The following is a 21,826-nucleotide window of genomic DNA, read 5'->3' on the forward strand; positions in this document are numbered from 1 at the left end:
CATTTGTGGTCAAGACCATTGACGCTGGAACAGGACAGCCTAGGTTCTCTCCCTGATCCATCCCTTATTGAAGGGTGTGATCTTGGGTAAGTCACACAACCTCTCTGTGCTTCAGTTTTCTTATTTGTAAATTGGGGAGACAATAGTACCAAGATCATTGAGTTGTTGAAATATTTAAAATAAATGAGTTAATACATGCACAGCTATGAGGAACAAGGCCTGGCAAATAGCACAAACTTGAAAGTGACAGCTCTCATGATTTCAAACACATCTATAATGGGATAGAGCAGTGATTTTTGAGGAACTGGGAGGAAGGAGGGAAGACAAAAAGGCACCGCCATCTACCTTGTTGTTTAAGAATCGCTACCCGAAATGAGAGCTGTTATAAGGGATGTGTGTTGCCTCTGTGAATGGTGTGAGGGTTTAAAAAAAAAAGTCAAGAATAACTGAAACACAGGCATTAGTTAGTTTAGTAGTTAACCGTGAACATTCACCATACATAGATACATAGCTGAAAGAAGTTATTTCATTTCCAACAACACTTATCTTCCAGACCCTACTAGCTAAATGGGAGCTACAAATAAAGAAAACCATGATCCTCACAGTTTAGAGTGGCCACAGCCTAAAAAGAAAAGATGCATTACAATGTAAGGCTACAGGCACTGCTGTAAGAGTGTGTTCAAAGTGTTAGCAGAGCACAGATTGACTCTGCCTGGGGAACCCAGAAAGACAATGTGTGCTGCGTCTTGAAAGATAAGTATTGGTTCTCTAGGGGATAAGAAAGGCTTCCAGGGGCAAATGGGACGAGACTGTGAAGGGCTTTATATGATATTCTGAAGAGGATGAACTTTATCCTGTAGACATTGGGGGCCCTATCAACAGTTTACTGAGTGAAGTGGTGTGACTGTCTGTGTTTCAGAAAGATACCTTCCGTGGCAATGTGGAGGATGGGTTTGGTGGGGAGACAGCTAGAAGGCGGGAAAATAGGCAAAGACTACTGAAATAGCCCAAGCGTAAAAGGATGAAAGCCTGAACTAGGACAGAGTCAACAGGGATGGAAAGATGAAGATGGTTGTGTAGGAGAAGTAGAAATATCAGGACATGGTGACTACTTAGAGGTCAATTAAGAGTTAGGAGTCAAAATGATCCCAAAGACTCCATCTTGCACTACCAGCTGGATGGTGGTGCTTGATTTGAAAGAATATGGAATAGAAACAAATGTTCCTATTTGGATTTTGGTGGAGGTAGGGATGGATACAAATTTATTTGGACATGATGAGTTTGAGGAGCTTCTGAGGAGATCAGATGAAGGTGTCCCATCGGTAGTTGGGACCAAGTCCTGGAGTGTAAGCAAAAGGTGGGAGTCTGAAACATAGACTTAAACATCACTGGCATTCAGGCTATCTTTGAAGACAGAGTCAAGGAGAGCACGTAAAGTGAGGGGAAAGTCAAGGATGAATCCATAGGCACACAAAGAGAGGGCAGCTGATGGAGGTGTCAGAGAGACAAGAGTGTGGCTAGAGCACCTGGTCGGGGAAGAACTCAGCTAAACTTTGACTCCTCAAGACTCTCCTTTTCACTGTGTATATTGACGAGAAGAGTGTTTACCTCTATTTGATCTCATGATGAACAGTTAAGTAAACATCTGTGAAGAATATAGAGCCTGGAAGGTGGCATTGGAAACCTCATTGACGTATAACAGGGACACTACTTTCTGTCTCACTACCCTTTCAACAGCTTAGACTCTGGCACAGGGCTACACATGTTCTTTGTACGACCTGTCACCATTGAAGGATTAGCCTTTTCACCTCCACTGTTTCTCAAGAGGCACCACCCCATTTCTGGCTCTGTGACAGATCACGCTGGCTACACACAGCCTTCTCTGCATTCCACATTGCTAAGTGTCAGGCTTCAGTAGGGCCATAAGCTTTTACAATCTCCTAAAAGAATCTTAACTTTAAATGTACTCTCACGGTCTGAGTATTTGCAAAAGACACAGGACAGCTATATATTTATCTGTTTTAGCGATGTGTAATTGAAGTCAAATGAACCACGGATTACAATTTTGTCTCTGTCCCCTATGCTAGCCACAGGACATCAGACACTTTACTTAAGCTTTTTAATTGCCAGATTACTCATCTGAAAAATAGGGATGATCCTTTAATTTGATGCTATTGGGTGCCAACCCTGCATCCATTCTTCCTTCTTAACAAGACCCCAGTTTTTCCAGGTATCCACCTCCTCTCATGCAGACACGAGCTTCAGGACAGCTGATCCATCCTTAACTCCAAGAGTGGATTTGATTGATTGAAGAGTAATTATGTTTGCTTTTCCAATGATTGGTATAGAAACAGACAAAATTCTGAATAATAAAATGTAAACAAATATCTACTGCAGACATTCGGGGAAAGTTCTGTCACTTCTAAGAGAGTGCCACACACAGAGATGATCTCACTCTGGACTTCGCTGTGTTGGGCTGTGAGGTCTGGAACTACTGCCACCATCTTGCTTCTGGCTTGAGAGTGAAGCCAATGTCATGGATGGCAGATGAGAGAGAACAAGTCAGAGTTGCACTTGACATTTTGGATCGCTGAATCAACCAACTCTGCAGACTGCTCTAATTCCAGACTTCCTGTTGTGAGAGAGAATGCATTTTCTTATCATTTAAGCCAGCTTGCTTTTGGGATTTCAAATATTCTGACAAAGTGGTGGTATCCACTTCACAAGATTGCGGTGAAAATTACACAAAACCCTGTGAAGGGCTTGGAATGGAGGAAGTCCTCCAGCAGCAGCTGTTGCTACTAGTGTATTGCTCTATCACTTCCATTTCAACTCACCCTCCATGTCAGTGATTCTTTGCTGGAAACTTCCATCTTGTATGGCTCACCTTGGGAAACTATCACTTGAACACTGCATATTACTTCGTTCTACAGTCTTGCAGCTGGCGAACCACTATATTCATAAACTGAGTACTCTCCATATCGTGTGCACTGGGCTGAGCACATTTCCCGAGTTATCTCACTGAATCTTTACAATAATCCTGAGTCAACTGCTCACTTTTAATATCCCATTTTGCAGATGATAAAACTGTGGCTAAAGAAACGGACCTGAACCTAGGCTTATACATCCAAGCCTAATATTATACTGCTTTGCGTTTGAATGTTGAAATGATACATCTCATAGGCAGCTGTGAAGGAACAGAAGGTGCCGCCTGCAGCTCATCCATGTGTAAAAACTTCTGCAAACGGGCATTCCAGTCTGCGAAGCTCCAGATGGGGCTCGCTGAGGTAGAGAATTGAGGCTATTTAGACTTAGCTAAAGGGTAGAGAAAACATCCTGAAAGAGAGTAAGCAAATGCAAATGCTGAGATGCACATGACTGACCTGAGCAGATTAAAGTAACTGGTGAGCTTACTGGAAAGGAGCACAGGCTCCGAGAACATTGTAAACATCAGAGAACGGCAGCAAATAAGTTCCCTGTGTCAGACAAAAAACATATTTATTCTACTTTGGCCTAAATAGAGGCCAGGTAGGGGCCAGCCCGGTGGCATAGTGGTTAAGTTCACACGCTGCGCTTTGGTGGCCCAGGGTTCGCAGGTTCAGATCCCGGGCGGGGACCTATGCACCTCTTATCAAGCCATGCTGTGGCAGGCATCCCACATATAAAACAGAGGAAGATGGATGCAGATGTTAGCTCAGGGCCAATCTTCCTCAGGAAAAAGAGGAGGATTGCCAACAGAGGTTAGCTCAGGGCTAATCTTTCTCACCAAAAAAAATAATAATAATGGGCAAGTATATGATCATTTCTGGTCTAAAATATATGTTATATATGAATGTGTATAGTCATGGAAAGACAACTGGAGAGAAACATAGCAGTATTTTAGCAGTGATTTCTCTGGATGGTGAAATTATAGATATTTTTATTTATCTGCTTTGAGTTTTCCCATATTTTCCAAATTTTCTAACCAAAATTATTTTATATGCACTAATTATACAATTAGAAAAATAATTCATAAGTAATTATGTGTGTGTGTGTACACACTCACGTGTATTTTATATTAACCAGTCTTCCTCTGCTGGGACAGTCCAGCTTTAGTCAGTTCTTCTCTTCTTTGCCCAGGCTCTCCTCTCCTCTAGCCACTTGCCACATTTTTGCTTGTTCCCTGCTTCTCTTCCTCGAGGGAGTGAGCTCCTCCCATGAGGGGAGGGAGGCAGTCTAGAGATGCATCCTGACACCAACCAGCTGTCCTGCTCCAGCAGCCACAGAGCCAGGACGGGAGATGGCACCTTGGGCAACAGGAACTCTAAGCAGATTCTGCTGAGGGGAACAACTTGCTATCAGATGATGACTCCCCAGGGGCTCCACGCTCAGTCTGTGAGAGAACTAGGAGGTAAATGTGATCAATGAACTACTCCAAGAGGTAACTGGAAGAAAAAGGAAGGATTCTCTGAAAATTCAATAGTACTAGAAAGGGACAAAATAACATTTCAAGACACATATTAATCTTGATGTTAGAAAATACCCATCTAGTTAATATGGCACTTGTCTTATGTTTTGGAACAAGGAAGGAAGGGAGAAAAGAAGTGGGGGAGGGAAGGAGAGATGAAAAAGGGGGACCAATAACAACAGAAAAGGCTTCTCTTCCTTGAAATCAGTGTCAGAGTTAAACAAAGAAATTACCTTAACAGCCAGATCCAGGATTCTCTTTAGGAAACTGTTTCTTGATGAAAACATCTTAATAAGGTAGACTGTGAGGCTGTGAGGACAGGGGTTAGCAGGAGACAAGGCAACAATGGATACACCGTGAACAATGTGGACTTTGAAGAAAAAGTGCATCCAATTCTCAGCTGAGGTGATGTGCCTTTCTGAGAGGTGAAGATGTAAATTTGCTCCTAATTCCCTCAAACCCTTGGTAAAACCTACAAAACACACACACAGAGGCCTGGAGAAATAAGGGTAGTTTTTATGGAAATCAAAAGGACTGAGTTCTATGTCAGTGTTGGCACAGGGGTGGGACCCAGCTACCCAAGATGAGACCCTCCATAAACTGAATTTATTTAGCAGAAGCAGGAGCCTGGGTCCAGAAGTAGCATCCACAGTGATCATCAGGGATGGCCTGTGAGCGTTGCCATGTGCTGTCATGGATGAACTAGTTTACTCCTCACAACCACCCTCTGAAGTAGGAACTACTCTTATCTCCATGTTACATGAGGAAGGTGAGGCGCAGTGCTCCAGAGCCCATACTCTCAATCACTAAGCTTAACTACCTTTCCTGAAAAGAAGATACATCCCTGGGAACTGACAAAATGCTAGTGAACTTTTCTTCACACTTTTGGATGGGAGTGAGTTTCAAGGCCATCTTGTTTATTCACATCTGAAGTGGCAGCAGGGCCCAACTGACATTTGGGTCAAAGTCATAAGGAATGCTTTGTAGTCAGACACCCCAGTTTTGCTTTCTAATTTCTATCTCTGTGACTTTGGAAAAGTTGTTTATCTTCTCTGATCCTCCATTGTCTCTTCGATAAAGTAGTGGGTCAGTAAGAAGACCTGCCTCAGAAGATCAGGGAAGTAATAAATCAGCTAATGAACCTAAGGCACGTAGTGCGGGGCTCAGCACGTAAGTGCCCAATAAATGGAGCCTTTTATTTGTTCTCTGCGGTTAAAATATATACCGATGCTGAGAGTGTGAGCAAACAGCTGGCCAGCAGCAAACCGGCTCAGACTCTGACGATCAGGTGCACCTTCTGTAAATGGAAAACATCTGGTTTACTTCATATGGGCCACTAGGGTTTCAGTCAAATAAAATACATATAGGCCTAAAGAAAACGTAGGGAAAACGTGCATTCAAAAGGTCACTTTAATGCATGATTTTGTAAACTGAATATTAAAATGGGAAATAAAATGTTCCTGCCACTGTCTGGATATATTGTGATTAATTGCAATCTGCAATTTACAATACCACTTTTCTAAGGATTAAAGTTTCTTATTCCAAGTTCAATACACATGTTAAAACTTTGCTTTCTTTCTCCCACCAGGATTTTTATAGAGGAGCCTGAATTAAGATTAAACAAACATATAACAAACCCATATCACATTTTCAGCTGGGAAAAAAAAAAAAAATGAAAGCCTGGATCAGCCAATCCACCTCTGTACTTCCAGCTGGGCCATAAATGTCAGTTGTTCTACTTAAACAGAAACAGAGGGCCTGTCTCATGTCTCTGTGGGAGCCAAGTGAGATGAGAAATCAGAGAAAAGAGACGATTGTTTTAAAAACTGCAATGCTGGGTGTACTTGGAGTTCTCAAAAAGCAGTAATTGCTGAACACCAAATTTTGAGCTATCAAAGGGCCACTGTTCAAGAGTTCAACTTCATCCCACAAGACGGCTTTGACAACATGTGATGTGAATCGAAATGTCTCTATACATTTTCTTTCTTAAAATATTCTAGAGAAAATACAAAAGCTGGTAAAAGAGAATCACACAGTGGAAGGGACATGATGAACTGTCCTTGCTTTCAAAAATCCTCGAAATCCATCCTGCAAAGACAGTGAACTAAATTGTAGGGTCATATGCATTCATGTTGATGTGTTGAAATTAAGGATAAGAAGTGTAAAATTGAATCTATGAATTTGTATCCATAAAATAACTCCTTTTTTAAAAAATTGTATATTTGATATGTCTTAGATAAAGAAGAGCTCTCAGTAAAAAAAAAAAACAGAAATCCCAATGTTTTCAGAACTTCAATTGGCTTAAATTGAATGTTTTATCTTCCGAAAACAAACTCAGAGTGCTTGTGGGAGAACACAGGAAGGTCTCTCTAGTGCACCCCCACTCAGGCTTTAGCGACTTGTCCAGAGCGGACACCAGCCAAACTTTAGCAGCCATGCCCTAGCAACTTCTTGGTTAACTCATTTTGCCCTGTGCCTTAGAATTGGACAATCCCAGGTGCCAGTTCAGGGAAACGGTTTTCCCACAATTCAAGGAAAGTAAAGCTGTTAATCACATCTAATGAACAGCAATTGGTAATACAGCACAACTCTCTCCCCACCCCACACCACACGCCCTACTCCTATTGAGAAGCCCATGCTCTGTCTGTGACTGTCCGTGGGTCATGGCCTTGTACTGCGAAGGTCACACTCAGGGCAGAAGGCACAGTTCTCAGAATATTCAGTAATCCCCTGCTGGGCGGGGCAAAATCCTTGGGGAAAAAAATCTAAAGGAACAAAAAAATCACGTTGAAAGTGTTTTGAAACAGTGAATTTTGTGTATGGCAAACAGAGGACCATTTGATTTCATTTTGTTTTTTAAAATGCTCGTGGGCAGAATGGTCTGATGTGCCACTTCTGTGGGAGTTCCCAGCAAGTTCAGCCAGTAGGAAAATCTACCCCAGGAACTCTCCCCTCCAAAAAGAACACATCCCCCCATCTCCATCTCCTCCTGCATGTACAGAGGTTAATAATTTAGCAGTGTATGTTCCTTTACCAGAGGCAGAGGGTATCCTGGGGGTATTAAAACGTTATCTGCCCAAAGATCACTCTTCATTTAGCTTTTCAATTACAGTCAACTGTTTGAAGACGGGGATGTAGAATGGGTACGTTTGGGTGGAGGCTGGAGAGAGGCGAAAGGGACCCAGCAGCAAAGGGAGGAGAGCAGAAACCTGCCTGGGCTTCACAACAGAGCTGTCTGAGCCCGTGGGGTAGGGGTTGGGGCATAAAAAGGCACATTCAGCGCCTGGGAAGATTACACAGAGTAACGACTCATATTTCCTACTCCTTAATTGGTTTTCCCCAGAAAGCCCAGCCAAGACCAGGAAACAGGAGTGGACCAGAGCACATACCTGCAACTGTTCTCACGTTACAATGAAAACATAACAGATTTAGGGAAAACACCATCACAGCCCCCTCTTAGAATAAACCAGAATCATCTTAGAATCACAGATGTGCAACAGCATGAAGATATGTAACGGTACATGTAGTTCAGGAGTTCTTAACATTTGGGAAGCCGTGGACCACTTTAGGGAACGTGACAAAAGCAATGAACCTTCTCTCCGGAAAAATGGCCATTTACACAAAGATATAACACATCACAAACTATTTTGGAGGGTTCACAAGATCTCTGAAGCCCTCCGGATCATGAGCAAAAGCCCTCTAACCCAGCCACCTCCGACTCACTCCTGCCCAATCATAAAATGAGAAAGCAGAGGGCCCAATGGGTAAAATAATATCTCTAGTTTTGAATAGCCAAAGGTGCAGCAGAGCCAAAGCTGGTTCCATTTCCCTCGATTCCTAAAGCAGAATTCTTTCCACTGCTTTGTGAATCATTAGAAGAAATTTCTATCCTTCTTGTTTATATCTCAGCCCCAAGATAACTTACATAAAAATCAGCATCTTCTGCTGCCGCTCAACTCTAAAAGGGGCCACAGGGGAAAATGTAAGAGATCCAGACAATTAAATAAGAGCATCCTTGTTTTATATACAGATTCTTTTTTTTTAATTCTTGGAAAAGAACATTCTAATGAGAGCTGTCTGGATCCTCTTAAAGTGAGCATCCCATTTATCCCTGTCAGCCTGCTCCCCATATGACCGTGCTCGAATCGTCTGCCGCATGCACAAATGTACTCGTCTACTGCTGGCTGGACATCTTTTTGAAGCAGTTTCATCTTATTCTCATTAGTGTTCAGCTGAGAACTCTGTCCCCTTTTCCCTCTCTCTATTCAGAACACGGGCTGCCGTTCTTTCCAAATCAACATCAAACCTTCCAAGTTGTCATGGGGCGAAGCATCCCCGCCCCCCCCCCCCCACCCTGCCACCACCACTTCACGCCACTGACTAATGAATCCTCTTGAAACCCAGGCCTGAAGAGTAAGCTATTTTACTGGGAAGGGCCCCTTAGGCAGTAAAGTAGGGATTTAGGTGGGCTCTCCCAGAACTTAGGAGCATGTAATAAATATATCTTTATCACTTGGCTAGGGGGCCTGATTGAAAGTTACTGTGGACCAATATTTTTTGGATCCCTTTCTTCCTTCACTTTGCAAGAGCAAGAACTAATCCTTAGAGAAACACAGATTCTAGGAAAAAGTAGAACACTAGTTGCATAATTTTTTTTTTAACCAAGTATGTAGAATGTTAATCTTTCCAAGATTGGTCATTATCTGGGATGCTGTAGTCACGATCTAACGGAAAGGCAGCACAGAACAAGAATGCAGGTCCTTGGGGCACTAGCTGGACCTGTCCCAATGAAAGGAGGTCTTGGTTCCAGGTCAGATCATTCTAGGCCACCAATGGTGACCATTCTAAGCCTTTGCATGACTTGAAAGCTTTTGCCCATTTCATCTGCCCTCTCACCAAAAGGCTTTCACAGCAAGGAGGGTGCACACAGCAGAGCCATCTTTTGAGGACTCCTTAGGAGCCATGTGTTAAACTCCAGGGTCTAATTTGGCTCCCAGGGGCCGATTGAATCCAGGAAGCTGCAGGAAATGCACCCATCCTTACTACCTCAGAGCAGCTTCAAGCTCAGAACACTCTGGGATCATCCCCATTTCTCACATGGGAGAACCGGCAGACATCCTAGTGCTGGACCATTGCCGGGCAAGGGACAGAGCTGTCTGTGGCATGGCCTCACCAGCAGGAGAGAGGAGACAAGCTGGCGTGGTTCCCCCACATGGTCACCTGGTTGTGTGCTTTCAAATGACTCCTGGAGGTACTGGCCCTGGCTTAGCTCTCTGGAGCTCGCTCTAAGCCAGCTACAACCTCACCAAGGAGTGTTTCGACGTCTAATCCTCAACTCACCAACAGCTTGACCATCTTTAAGATCAAGCCCGCCTCTCTTGTGTTCCCCACCCTGCTTGGGAGACCGCCTCCACCAGTCCCACTAGGCTCCGAATCCGGGACCATTTACCTCTGCCCCTTCTCTTCCAGTGTTTTGATACCATATAAATTGTGTGATCTACTTCCCTTTTCATTTTTGAGTCCACTTTTGGCAATTCCACTTCTGGAATTCAAAAGAACCGAAAGCAGAGACTCGAACAGATATTTGTACACCCATGTTCATAGCAGCATTAATCACAATAGCCAAAAGGTGGAAGCAATCCAAATGTCTGTCGATGAATGAGTGGATAAGCAAAATGTGGTGTATACATGCAATGGATATTATTCACTCACAAAAAGGAATGAAGTTCTGATATGCTGCAACATAAATGAATCTTGAAGACATTATGCTAAGTGAAATAGGCCAGTCACAAAAGGACAAATATTGTATGATTCCACTTATATGAGTTACCTAGAGACAGAAAGTAGAATGTTGGTGGCCAGGGGCTGGGGGTAGGGGGAATGAGGAGTTACTGTGTAATGGATACAAGGTGTCAGTGTGGGAAGTAAAAAAGTTCTGGAGATGGATGGCGGTGATGGTTGCACAACATTGTGAATGTACCTAATATCATTGAACTAGACACTTAAAAATGGTAAAAATGATGTTTTATGTTATGCATATTTCACCACAATTTTTTAAAATATTTTTAAGTGTCTATATTTGGAAGGAAAACAAAACTAACAAAAAATCAACCAAAGTGTCACCTCTCTGGGGCACAGGTGCTGAATGCAATACTATTGAACTTGAAGAGAGAAGTCACTTGTCAGACTTCCCTTCACTTGCTCACTCCCCTGTTGTGCCTCAACAGCTGCCCTCAAGTTGCTGATGGCTCCTGGGGGCCTGGGAGGCCTGACATGGCTCTGGGAGCTGGAGCGTCCCTGCAGACCCAAGAAGATGCCATCTTTCCCACATATTTCTGCTGAGACGATAAATATTCACAGTGTGACATTCTGAGAAAAAATTACATAAAAGCAATTTTCCTCAGTACTATTTCTGGACCTTGTATGAGTCACTCATCCCCTCTGAAGTGCTTGCATTGCTAATAAGGGCTTTCACTACACAATACAGCAAGAATCTTTCAAAATTCTATTGGGATGGAGAATAAAGAAATTGCTATTTCATCCTTAAGTTTATCCTGAACGGTTAGAGACAACTAGATGGAAGAATTAACCACTTACGCAGTGGGTGCTTTATCTACAAAGCTAACCGCCTGGGAAGTACTAGCTCAATGCATCTAGAACCCCCCGTGCCTGTCTCAGTCATGTTTAATACTTCCAAGAGCTTGTTGAGCCAGAAGTGAGAAATAGAGTGACACGTTCCTTAGAGATAAGTCCAATTCCAAAGAGTGGGGATGTTGCATTGAGTATGACCAATGATATTTATAATGACCACCTTTATAACTGCTGTAAGTACAAGAGACCTCAAGGTTGAAGGGCTCCTAAAAGATCAATTCAAAAGTCACCCTAGATAGACTAGGGCCCTAATCCAAAAGCTTCTCATAGACGGGCTGTTCACGGGACAGACCATTATCAAGGGATGGGTGCAAATTAGCGCCTGACTTCCTTTCCATCTACCTCCCTGGTGGAGTGAAATACGCATGCATATGAGGCTCCTTTGAAAAATATAAATCATTAAGTGAAGAATTCTATCAGCCCCCTTTGTAAAAATGAGGAAAGAGAGACACACCAAGACGTTAAAGAGTGTGACGCAAGGCCGCTCTTAGTGGCTTCGGGACTTTTGCTTTTCCTCCTCCACTCCACTTACATCCTAAATCCTCAAAACTCAAGGAGCACCCATCTGCTGAAAGGAACTTGGATCCCTTGTTCTATTCAAGAGAGAGGCAGAAGACCAAGGCAACAACCAGCCAAAGAGAACTTCTTCCTCCTCCCCCTTCTTCTGTAAATGACCTACTGGGTAGAAGAGCCCCTTACATTCAAAGGAGCAGATGATCCCTTTTTGAAGGGGACTTCCGCTTTCAGTTAACTCCCCTGAAATGAGCTGCTTTCTCCTCGTGTCCAGGTAGATGTTGTCTTATTTACTGTTTTCTTATTCTTCCTCTGGATAGTATTGTCACCAAACAGAACATCCTTTCAGGAGTCGTTTCTGTCACTGACACCAAAGTTAACTCCCTTCCCCATTTCTGTTGAATTCTTAGACTATCAGAGAAAAAACCAATACTAGAGATTCAGTCCAGTCCCCGAGAAGTTCAGTGACTTGCCCAAAGTCACACAAATAATTAGTGACACACATAGTTAGTAGCGTATCATCTTTTTCTCATCACTCTATCCCTTATCTCTAGCTCAGTGCCTGGCCTGTAGTAATCACTCAATCCATACTTGATATAATAAATGAATGCTCTTTGTGTCTCACATGGAACCAATCATTCTGTTTCTTGATGGGAGGCAAGATAGGGAACAGAAATGTAAACCATCTCTGTTAGTATTTGTTTGGCCAGCAAGTGGAAGGAACAGGTGCCTGGGGCTGAGAGTGCACTCCATCTTCTTATATGGAAGGTCGCCTTTTTGTCACCTGCCCATCTAGGTGTGGTCACACTTTGTGTAGTGTGTAGATGAGCACCACGCCTGGCCCTTGCTCTTGCATGGGAAATTATGAAATCGTGTGCGCGTGTGTGTGTGTGTGTGTGTGTGTGTGTGTTCATGCATGTGTGTGCACGTGTTAGGGAGAGATGGGGCAGAGGCAAAAAAAACATCATCACTGACTCTTACAGGTAGGGACAGTAGGTGGTGAGAGAGAAAGAACAGGAGCGTGTGCCTAGGGCTTCAGTCCCTGTGCCACCAAGTCCCTCTGTGTCAGGCAGTGTTGGCAGGAGACATCATGCCACATTTGCAGGTGAAGATGGAATTGAAGAAGAGCAAATTCTTAGTCACTGTTATGGAAGCCTGAACCCCATCAATACTCCCTCCCATTGAGATGGGAAAAACTTTGCTGCACTGAAGGCTCTCTCCCCCTACCTGTGAGTAGGTGGAGCACAGAAAAGCTGCTTCCCTTGTGTCGAGAGTGACCCTGAACGGGTAACAATGATTCACAGCTAGGATAGCTCAGGGCTGGACTCCATTTGAGGCCATTGACTGCTCCCTGGCCCACAGGTGGGACAGCTCGGCCCTGGGCCCTGCTGTGTGTCCAAGCAGGACGGGCTGAGGGATAAGGTCTGGCTTGCTTGTTAAACTTTTGCGTGTGGCTGATAAAGGTTTTGAGCATTTTCAGAGGCCATGTGTCGTCTGAGTGAAGAATGACACTATGATTTTCAATCTAATTTACTATAAATTGTACTTCGAAATGCTTTCCAAACCTCAATGCATTAAAAAGGGCAAAACTATTGCCTCTGTCTTCCTTTGCCAAAGAAAATCAAGAAGGAGCCAGTGTTGGTGCAGTCTTATTCTCTGTCAACAGGATGACAAAGTGTTGTAAGCTTATCTCCCAGCTCCCTTGTAAGGACAGAATCAATGCAGACAAAGGCAAGAGGGGGCCCTTTGTGACGTACTCTCACTTTTTCTTATCCCTATATATTGGTTTTTTATTTGAGGTTATGGGGCCCGAAATACTCTGAGCAGAGGTGCAAAATTAAAAGCATCTTAAAAGTTGTTCAGACCTAAAGAAAACAAAAATCACAAGTTGTGGTTAAATTCTCACGAGGAATGTTATCTAAAGAGCTTATTATATTTTCAAGTATAGAATCATGTCTGACACATGGGTGTTCAAAAGATTTTTTTCATTTAAAGCTCCACAAAGGCAATATATCACATTGAGAATGAAAAGACGTCCGAGAAATGGTTTTCTTCTAAGCAGAGACAAGAACAGAGAAATGGACAAGACAGAGCTTTTAAGTGGGACCCGCTGGGAGCTCAGTCGGGCTGAAATAGCGCCAGCAAAACCTCAACTGGCCCATCAGCATGTTGAAGCTCAATGACTTTTCACACTTCGAAATCTAAGTGACAAGCTTGTCTCAGTGAAATTACTACAATCCTCAAAACCAACAAGACTCTCAGTACAGGTGGCTAAGAAGGAAGAAAATGTTTCAAAACCATAATGGATATGAGAAAAATGGAAGTAGAAATAGAAAAGATGTTTGAACTTGAATTCATGGTTCTTTGAGGACTTTTCCATCATTAATTCATTCCTACATCAGGATGCTAGGGAAATAAGGGTGGTTCCAGAGAGCAGATGAGATAACCAAGGCTGAGGTACCACAGGCCGGGTCTAGGGCTTCTGACCAAATGTCGACCTCTTATGTGCCTCTCCTTCCAAATTCCCAGGGGCACCCTGAGATGCTCTAAGACCAGGTGCACAGCCAAATCCTGCCTCTGCCTGTTTTGGTAACTAAGAATAGCTTTTACATTTTTAAATCAAAGAAGAATCTTTTAGAACAAAAAATGACATGAAAAGTTCCAGTGTCCATAAATGAAGTGTTACTGGAACATGGCCCCATTTGTTCACTTATGTGTTGTCTGTGGCTGAGTTTTATGCCACGTGGCAGAGCTGAATAGTTGCAAGAGACCTCATGGCCCCCAAAGCCTAAGATGTTTACTATCTGGCTCTTTACAGAAAAGTTGCCCATCTCTCTCTAAGATCACAAGAGGGAAAGAATGAAGAACAGGGAGCATTCTCAGTGACTCTTCCCAGGACAAGAGAAAAGAGGCCTGTTTTCTCCATTAAAGATTCCCTTCATCAAGGCAAAGAACCCAGAGGCCATGTCGCTCTTGAATGCTGAGGCCTGAGATAAACTACTCTGTCAAGAGATTCTGACCCCTCTGATCATTTCCAGGGTTGTGCAGCTGTTAAAGTAAATGATCTGTGCATTTTCAGCTCCCGCACTCAAATTGCTTGGGCCCCCCTATTATCTCATGGTAAATAGACTGTAATCACACAAACGTGTAATTACATCAGCTAAACACTGAGGAGGGAAAAAGAGGCAAATGGCCTCCCAGGTTGTGGCACTGGGCTGAGTAATGTCAGACATTCCACACACTCCACAGGGCAGAACCCTGGACTTGCCTTGTTGGTAAAAGGACCTTCCCAAGATGAAAATTACTTGGATTGAAGGTTTTAATACTGCTTCTCTCTTATAATGTTCAGATCGAGTGTCAAGCAAGTCTGGATCTTGGGGTAGTTGGCATTTATCTGCTGACTATCCCCCAGGGCTTTGCACCCAAGTGTTCAATGCTTCGCCCAGCTCAGAGAATGTTGCCCCATTTGCGGGAGAGAGGGAAGATAATGCAGGATTGTTTGCCAACAACAAGTTCAATTCATCCCTTTGTTAAAATGAATCTAAAGAGCTGCTGCATCTGTGTGCGCTGTGAAGTCAGCACAATTGGCATTGTTTATAGCCCAGTTTGTTGTGGCTGCTCCATGTGCACAGATTTGGCGAGGGGAGAGATTTCCATATTAAAGTCATTCTTCTGAGTGCTTGGTGGTTGCTTCTCCAGCTACATAAATCTTTCCTTACCACGCTCCTGTACTTGACAGCCCAGCCTGGAATGATTTGGGGACGGGGGTAGTGCATAGAGCAGCCAGTGCTGTGAGTCTGAGGATGAACAGGCATCTTGAAATGGAGAGAAAAGGCCAAAGGAACACTCGCAAACAGAGGACACACAATGATGCAGTTCTAGCTTCAAGCATGAATTTTTCCAACAAAAAGCATTCTAAATATCCAATCTACAGCTTGGAAATGCTTGAATTCCAAGTATCAAATAAAAAAAGTTTTGAATCTCTTTAAAAAGGAAGGAAGGGAGGGAGGGAGGAAGGGAAGGAAGGGTGTGATGGTTTTTTGATATTTCAAATTGGCTAAACAACAGGGCAGAAGGGAGGGCAGCAGGCATTTTGTAGCAAATACACACCTTCTCCCACTTATTCAATCACTCACTAATCTAGGCACTGCTATGAAAGGATTTTGGGGGATCTAACCAAAGACCTTAATCAGCTGACTTTAAGTAAGATTATCTTGGTAGGCCTGACTGAATCAGTGGAAACCCTTAAAGAAGGTTTGACTATTCCCCAAGTCATACTCCAAGTAGCATCTAGGTCTACAATTGCTCTCCCTTCACTGGAACGACCCTCCTTGCCTGCCTGTGTGTAACAGCTTCTGCCTGTGCTGTGGGATTCCAACCCGCTCATGGTCTTCCTTCCCAGACTGTCTGCCCGTGGATTTCAACTTCCACAATCATTTAAGTCAAATCCTTGTAGGATTTATCTATCTCCTACCAGTTCTGCTTCTCTGGTTGAAGCTTGTTCTCTGGCACATAGAGAGGACAAGCTACTCTAGACCCCTAGCATTACAAAGTCCACCAGCAACGTTGTTCTCCACCGCCACTCCACCTAAAGGATATGACACTTTTCTATCAAATCCGTGGCTCACTATGGCCATGATTTTCAATAAGGGGGTTGTAGGCCACTGTAGCAGAAATTCTAAGAGTGTCAAGTTCACAAAGCCTCCTGGAGGTTCTGCTGCCCTCCTCCCACACCTCAGCTGAGAATCCTTTCATGAAGGGCCTCTGTGCACAGGCTGGGGCACTTTGGTCTCATTTCTTTCCTTGATATCGTGTTCACCCAAAAGAGTATCCAGGTAGGAGAATGTCAGGACCCGGCAATGATGGAGTGCTCACAGACCACCAGATCTTGATTCACACTTTTCTCTGTTCTCCCCACTTCCAGCACCAGAGCAGGAATGATTAGGCGTAACCGGGGCATTGTTTGTTAATTTGCGTACTCCTTGAGTTACTTACTCAGTATTATCTGTCAAAAACCTTTTTTCTGTATTTAGATCATCTGGATCCACTACTCCCACCTGGCCTTGGGGCAGAGTTGGAGGAGGGTGCAGGTTTGCATGGTGGGGAAGGGGAGTGTCTGGCCTTCAACACTGGCCTATCCTGGGATCCTCAGGTTCCCTAGGGAAGCATGCAGAGGGCCTCTACGTGGCAGAAGAGGAGGGGGATAAAAGAAGGGAAGGGAGCAGGGATGGGGAAGAGCCCCTATTCCATCAGCCTCCCCATCCAATCTCCAGAATCCCCATCCAGGGAGGCCTCAGATCCAGGTGGGAGTCCCTGAGGCTAGAAACTCCTGTGTTTGATTTTATGTTTATGTCGGGTGTGGAGTCAGATCAACAGGCGCTCGGAAACGCAAGGTAGGAGGTTTCTGTTTGTTGTTTACTTCAGAAACGACCAGGAGAAGTTGACACACAGGTAGGAGGTGTTTAATGATTCACTAATTTAAAATTCTATGTATGAGAAGACACAGTGCACACAGTCCCTATCAAGATCAATTAATCCTGTGGTTCTGCATCAGAGAAAGCACAGGATTGAAGCTGATGCAGTAAACAGGGAGAGGAACGCGCGTTCCCCGTTCAGTATCCCTGCTCGTGTGGACATCCGCAGGCTGAACACGCTGCCCAGCTCAGTAATATCACGGAAACAGTATCTTCATATTTCCTCTATGAAAATGCTTTCTTTCATAGAACATTTATCTTTAGCAAAAACTATTTCTTTGGGGATTAGACTATAGGATAATATCAATTTGGGAACAGAATTTTGGCTAAGATTGAAGATTCTTACTTGGCTGGATCAAGTTTCCGGAAAGTTAAAAAAAAAAACATTTGAGACAAGGCACCCCTTTGTGTAGAGTTGATTCAAAATCAACTTTGTATCAAAGGAGGGAAAAATGACACTGATCATATGAATACTATTCCCGAAAGGAGAGAGAGCATTTTTACCAATTAAAAACATATATGCAGACATACATTTACACACACACACACACATACACACACAAACACCTATGTTTCAGGCTCACCAAAAGCAAAAGAAGTAATACGTTCACACAACTAAACTTTTGCATCTTTCAAAACTAAAAAAATTAACATTATTACCGAAATAATCCTGAAGCCTGTTAGTCTCAATGAGGCTTATGAACTTTCCCGTAAAACATGCATTATGTCTATGATTAATATATTTCTGAACCAAAAATTGAGACACAATGTCTGACACACAGAACTTGCAGGGGGCAGGAGGACAGTTCCAGGAAATCTTGGACACATGGTTGCTGTAATGATCCCACATGTTGACTAGCACCAACTTTGAAAGTTCTTCAGTAATAAGAATTACGTTTCATATATTCCTTATATCCCTCCCCCTACAAAGGGCCTAGAAGATTACTGGTCATGCAGCAAGTCTCAATATGCTTGAATGGTCCTTTATGGTTTATAAAATATTTTTACATTTCTTATTTCATTTAATCATCAAAAGTACCTTGAGGGGCTGGCCGGGTGGCGTAGCGGTTGATTTCAGCACACTCCGTTTAGGCGGGATTTCAGCACACTCCATTTAGGCGGCCCAGGTTTGCGGGTTCAGATCCTGGGCGCAGACCTACACTAGTCATCAAGCCACTCTGTGGTGGTGTCCCACATACAAAATAGAGGAAGATGGGCACAGACGTTAGTTCAGGGCCAATCTTCCTCACCAAAAATAAAAAAAGTACCTTGAAATGAAAGCAAAAAAGCTATTATGATTGTACCCATTTTATTGGAAGTACTATTAAATTTCCTCTTTTGTCATTATAGAAAAAGGGACCAGATGCCAAAGGTCACACAAATAGCAAGTGGCAGAGCTGAGCCTCATAAACGCTCATTGGTTGATTAATGAATTGATTGATTCAAGGAATTGCTCTTTATTACCTGTGTAATCGGCAAAGGTAAGAATAGAACCGAATACTTTGCTGATGTGGTAGGATGCTCGTTCCCAGGCAGCTCTGCTATGAGTACACTGGGAAAACCTCTCTGTAAAGGAATTTGGCAATTTATATGAGAAGTGTTTAAAATATCCCAATTTTCCCAAAAATCTCAACTCTAGGAATCTATCCTACACACAATCCAATGTCCAACAACGAAGGACTGATTAAATCATTTTGCATCCATACAATAGAATATCCTGTAGCCATTAATAATTTATCTTCAAACAATATTTAAAGACAGAAAAATACTGTTGATAAAATATTAAGTGACAAAACAAGCTACAAACCTTGATTGTAGAATGCGCTTTTAAGAATAAGAAACAAGGAAATGCAACAAAATATTTGTGGTAGTTATCTTTAGGTGGTATGTTACGGGTCACTTTTATTTCCCTAATGCTTTTCTTTATTTTCACATTTTCATATGATCAGAAAATAGTTCTTTTTTTCCCACTGAAGAAATAAGGAGGGGGGCTGGGTCTGGCCACCCTAGTATCTTGAGCTCCAACAATTTTCAGCAACTAAAATCTTAGCAGTTAGGATGTACTGGGATGAAACATGGCAGAGATGAAATTATGATCAGAGGGAAGGCTGCAAGGCGTCAGAGGGCCAGTACTGAGGACGTAGGGCCTCAGTTCCTCCAGAGCAGTGGGTAATAAGGAGGGATTGCACAATGGGCACTTCCCAGGCAGGAAGAGCGGAGAAGAAAGGAATCAGTGCCCTGGGTGGCTCCAGACCAGCAGGGTAGGAGGGGCTACAGAAATACAATTGGAAGCGGTCAACAGGGATGGGCCTTAGGAAGAGGAAGCCATATTATCTCTAGGCTTTCCCAGGTCTGAGATGAACAAGCCACACGGACATTACTAAGTCAGCTTTTCAGAACGAAGTGCAGGAACTGGGTAGTGGAGAAATGGGGAAGTCTCCTTGAGTTCCAATTCCTCTGCTTTTCAAACCCCAACAGATGCCCCTCTCCACAGCCACTGTTTCCTAAAGTCTGTCCTTCTCCCACAAGATGCCTTCTGCCTGTTAGGGCTCCATTAATTTCCCTTATGGAAGGGAGCACAGTAGACACGTCTCAGAGTGCCCAGAAAGACGCTCCAGGATCCTGGCCTCTGGGCTACACATCCTGCATAAAAGAGGCCTAAGAGAAGGAGACACCTGAATGCTCCTGTCTCTCAGACGTAGCCCCTCACCAACCTATTTTCCACCCATGGAGCTGCTGTGTCCCTTATAGCTACTTCATTCTTCCCTCTCCCGCACTTCCTGCCCTTGGTTCTGTGTCCCTAATATGACCTAAAGAGTGTGTGTGTGTGTGTGTGTGTGTGTGTGTGTGTGTGTGTAATGGGGGGGTGGGGTGTGTCCTCTGCTAGGTACTCCACAGGTTTCTTATCTATAAGCGCTACCAGCTCACAGGTATTTCCCCTCCACTGGAAGGGAGCTTCACCTCCTGGGTCTAAAAGAGGAGACAGGTACAAAAAGGGGAGAATTCTGCCATCTGCTCTACAACTTGGCATATACTGGGAACTTCTTCCATGTCACTGGGCACCATCAAGAAGACACTGTAAGGAAAGTTGGGACAGGCTTCTCCCCAGGCTTGCCGCTTGGAGAGAACAGTGAGGTCAGAAGCCAGCAGGGATGCGTGAAGCTGCTCCCTGTGTTTCAGAAGGCTGAAGCTGGCATGGAGGCAGCTTGACATAATGGATGGAGCAAGCTTGCTTCAAATCCCTGCTGAGAGCGTTATCTTAGACAGGCTAGTTAATTCCTCTAAACCTTGATTTCCTCACCTAGGAAATGGAAAAATACGAATTCCTTGTATGGATAGTTTAAGAAAGAACGAGAGGCAAAGTGTACAACGTATATTTAAACACAGTTTCTAGAACATAGAATTCATCCAGTAAATGGTGGCAAACAGGAAGGCAGAAGCAAAACAAGGACTGAAATCCTAAATTCTTACACAAGCACCCTCTTCCCTCCACACAATTCTCTCCATTTGATAGTGACATTTTTAGGGAAATTAGGGCTGATTAATAGGAGGATAGATGATAGTTCATATTTTTATCATGTTTGTGGTGTATATTTAATATTCATATTAGAGAAGAAGGCTTATATGCAGAAAGGTCAACTTGGTGAAGGTGGTCCTTGTGACACATGTAAAGATTAAAAGGAATGGGGAATAAAATAAAACACAGAAGTAAGAGAATACTTCAGAAATAAGTAGAATTAATAATGTAGGCATGGGAGAGTGGGAAATAGCATTACTCTCATATCAGAACCAAAAACATATTTGATAAGAAAACGAGAGACCAATATCCTTCAGGAACAGAGATGCATAAATCCTTAATAAAACATGAACAAATTGAACTAGCAATATATGAATAGAATAATATATTATCACCATGTGGGATTTATCCCAGGAAGGAAAATTTGGTTCAACATTTGAAAATCAATCATATCAGCAGACTAAGGAAGAAAACCCTTATCATCATCTCAACAGATGCAGAAATCGAATTGATAAAATTCAACATCTGTTCTTGATAGAAATTTCCAGCAAACTAAGAATTGAAAAGAACTTCCTCAAACTGATAAAGGATATCATGGAAAACCTACAGCTAGTAGCATACTTACTGCCGAAAGAATGACTGCTTTTTAACTAAGATTGGGAACAAAGCAAGAAGGTCCAGTCTTATCATTCCTATTCAACATCTTACTAGAGGTCCTAGCCACTGCAATAAGGCAACAAAAGAAATAAAAGGCATCCAGATTGGAATGGAAGAAATAAAATTGCCTCTGTATCCAGAAAATATGGTTACCTACATAGAAAATCTTAAAGAATTTGCAAAAAAAAAAAAAATGGGCTACCAGAACTAATAAGTGAATTTAGTAAGGCCCAGGATACAAGACCAATATTAAAAAAAAAAACTGTAATTTCTATATACAAAAAATGAGCAATTATAAGTTGAAACTTTTTAAGTAGATTTACAAGAAGACCTGAATAAATAGAGAGCTAAAACATATTCAGAAATTGAAAGACTCAATAGTTAAGATGCCAATTCTCTCCAAATTAAGGTATAAATTCATTGCAAACCCAATGAAAATTTCAAAAGTTTTTTTTGAAGAAATTGACAAGCTGATTCTAAAAGTTATATAGAAAAGCAAAGACCTGAAATAGCCAAAACACTTGAAAAATAAAAGGAAAGGTGGCGGTTTAGAAAACCTCACTTCTC

The 21,826-nt window shown here is 42.9% G+C and overlaps 1 long non-coding RNA gene across 1 annotated transcript in view; it reads right to left on the reverse strand.

The window, feature by feature from the left end:
• LOC131419122 (uncharacterized) overlaps positions 1 to 18,278 on the reverse strand; it is a 69,150-nt gene extending 50,872 nt beyond the window's left edge. The window contains exon 1 of the long non-coding RNA XR_009223146.1: positions 18,125 to 18,278. This is a non-coding gene — a long non-coding RNA (uncharacterized LOC131419122). The remainder of the gene's footprint in view (positions 1 to 18,124) is intronic.
• Between the last annotated feature and the right edge of the window lie 3,548 nt (positions 18,279 to 21,826).

The sequence above is a fragment of the Diceros bicornis genome, chromosome 20 (assembly GCF_020826845.1).
Source record: "Diceros bicornis minor isolate mBicDic1 chromosome 20, mDicBic1.mat.cur, whole genome shotgun sequence".
Classification (NCBI taxonomy): domain Eukaryota; kingdom Metazoa; phylum Chordata; class Mammalia; order Perissodactyla; family Rhinocerotidae; genus Diceros; species Diceros bicornis.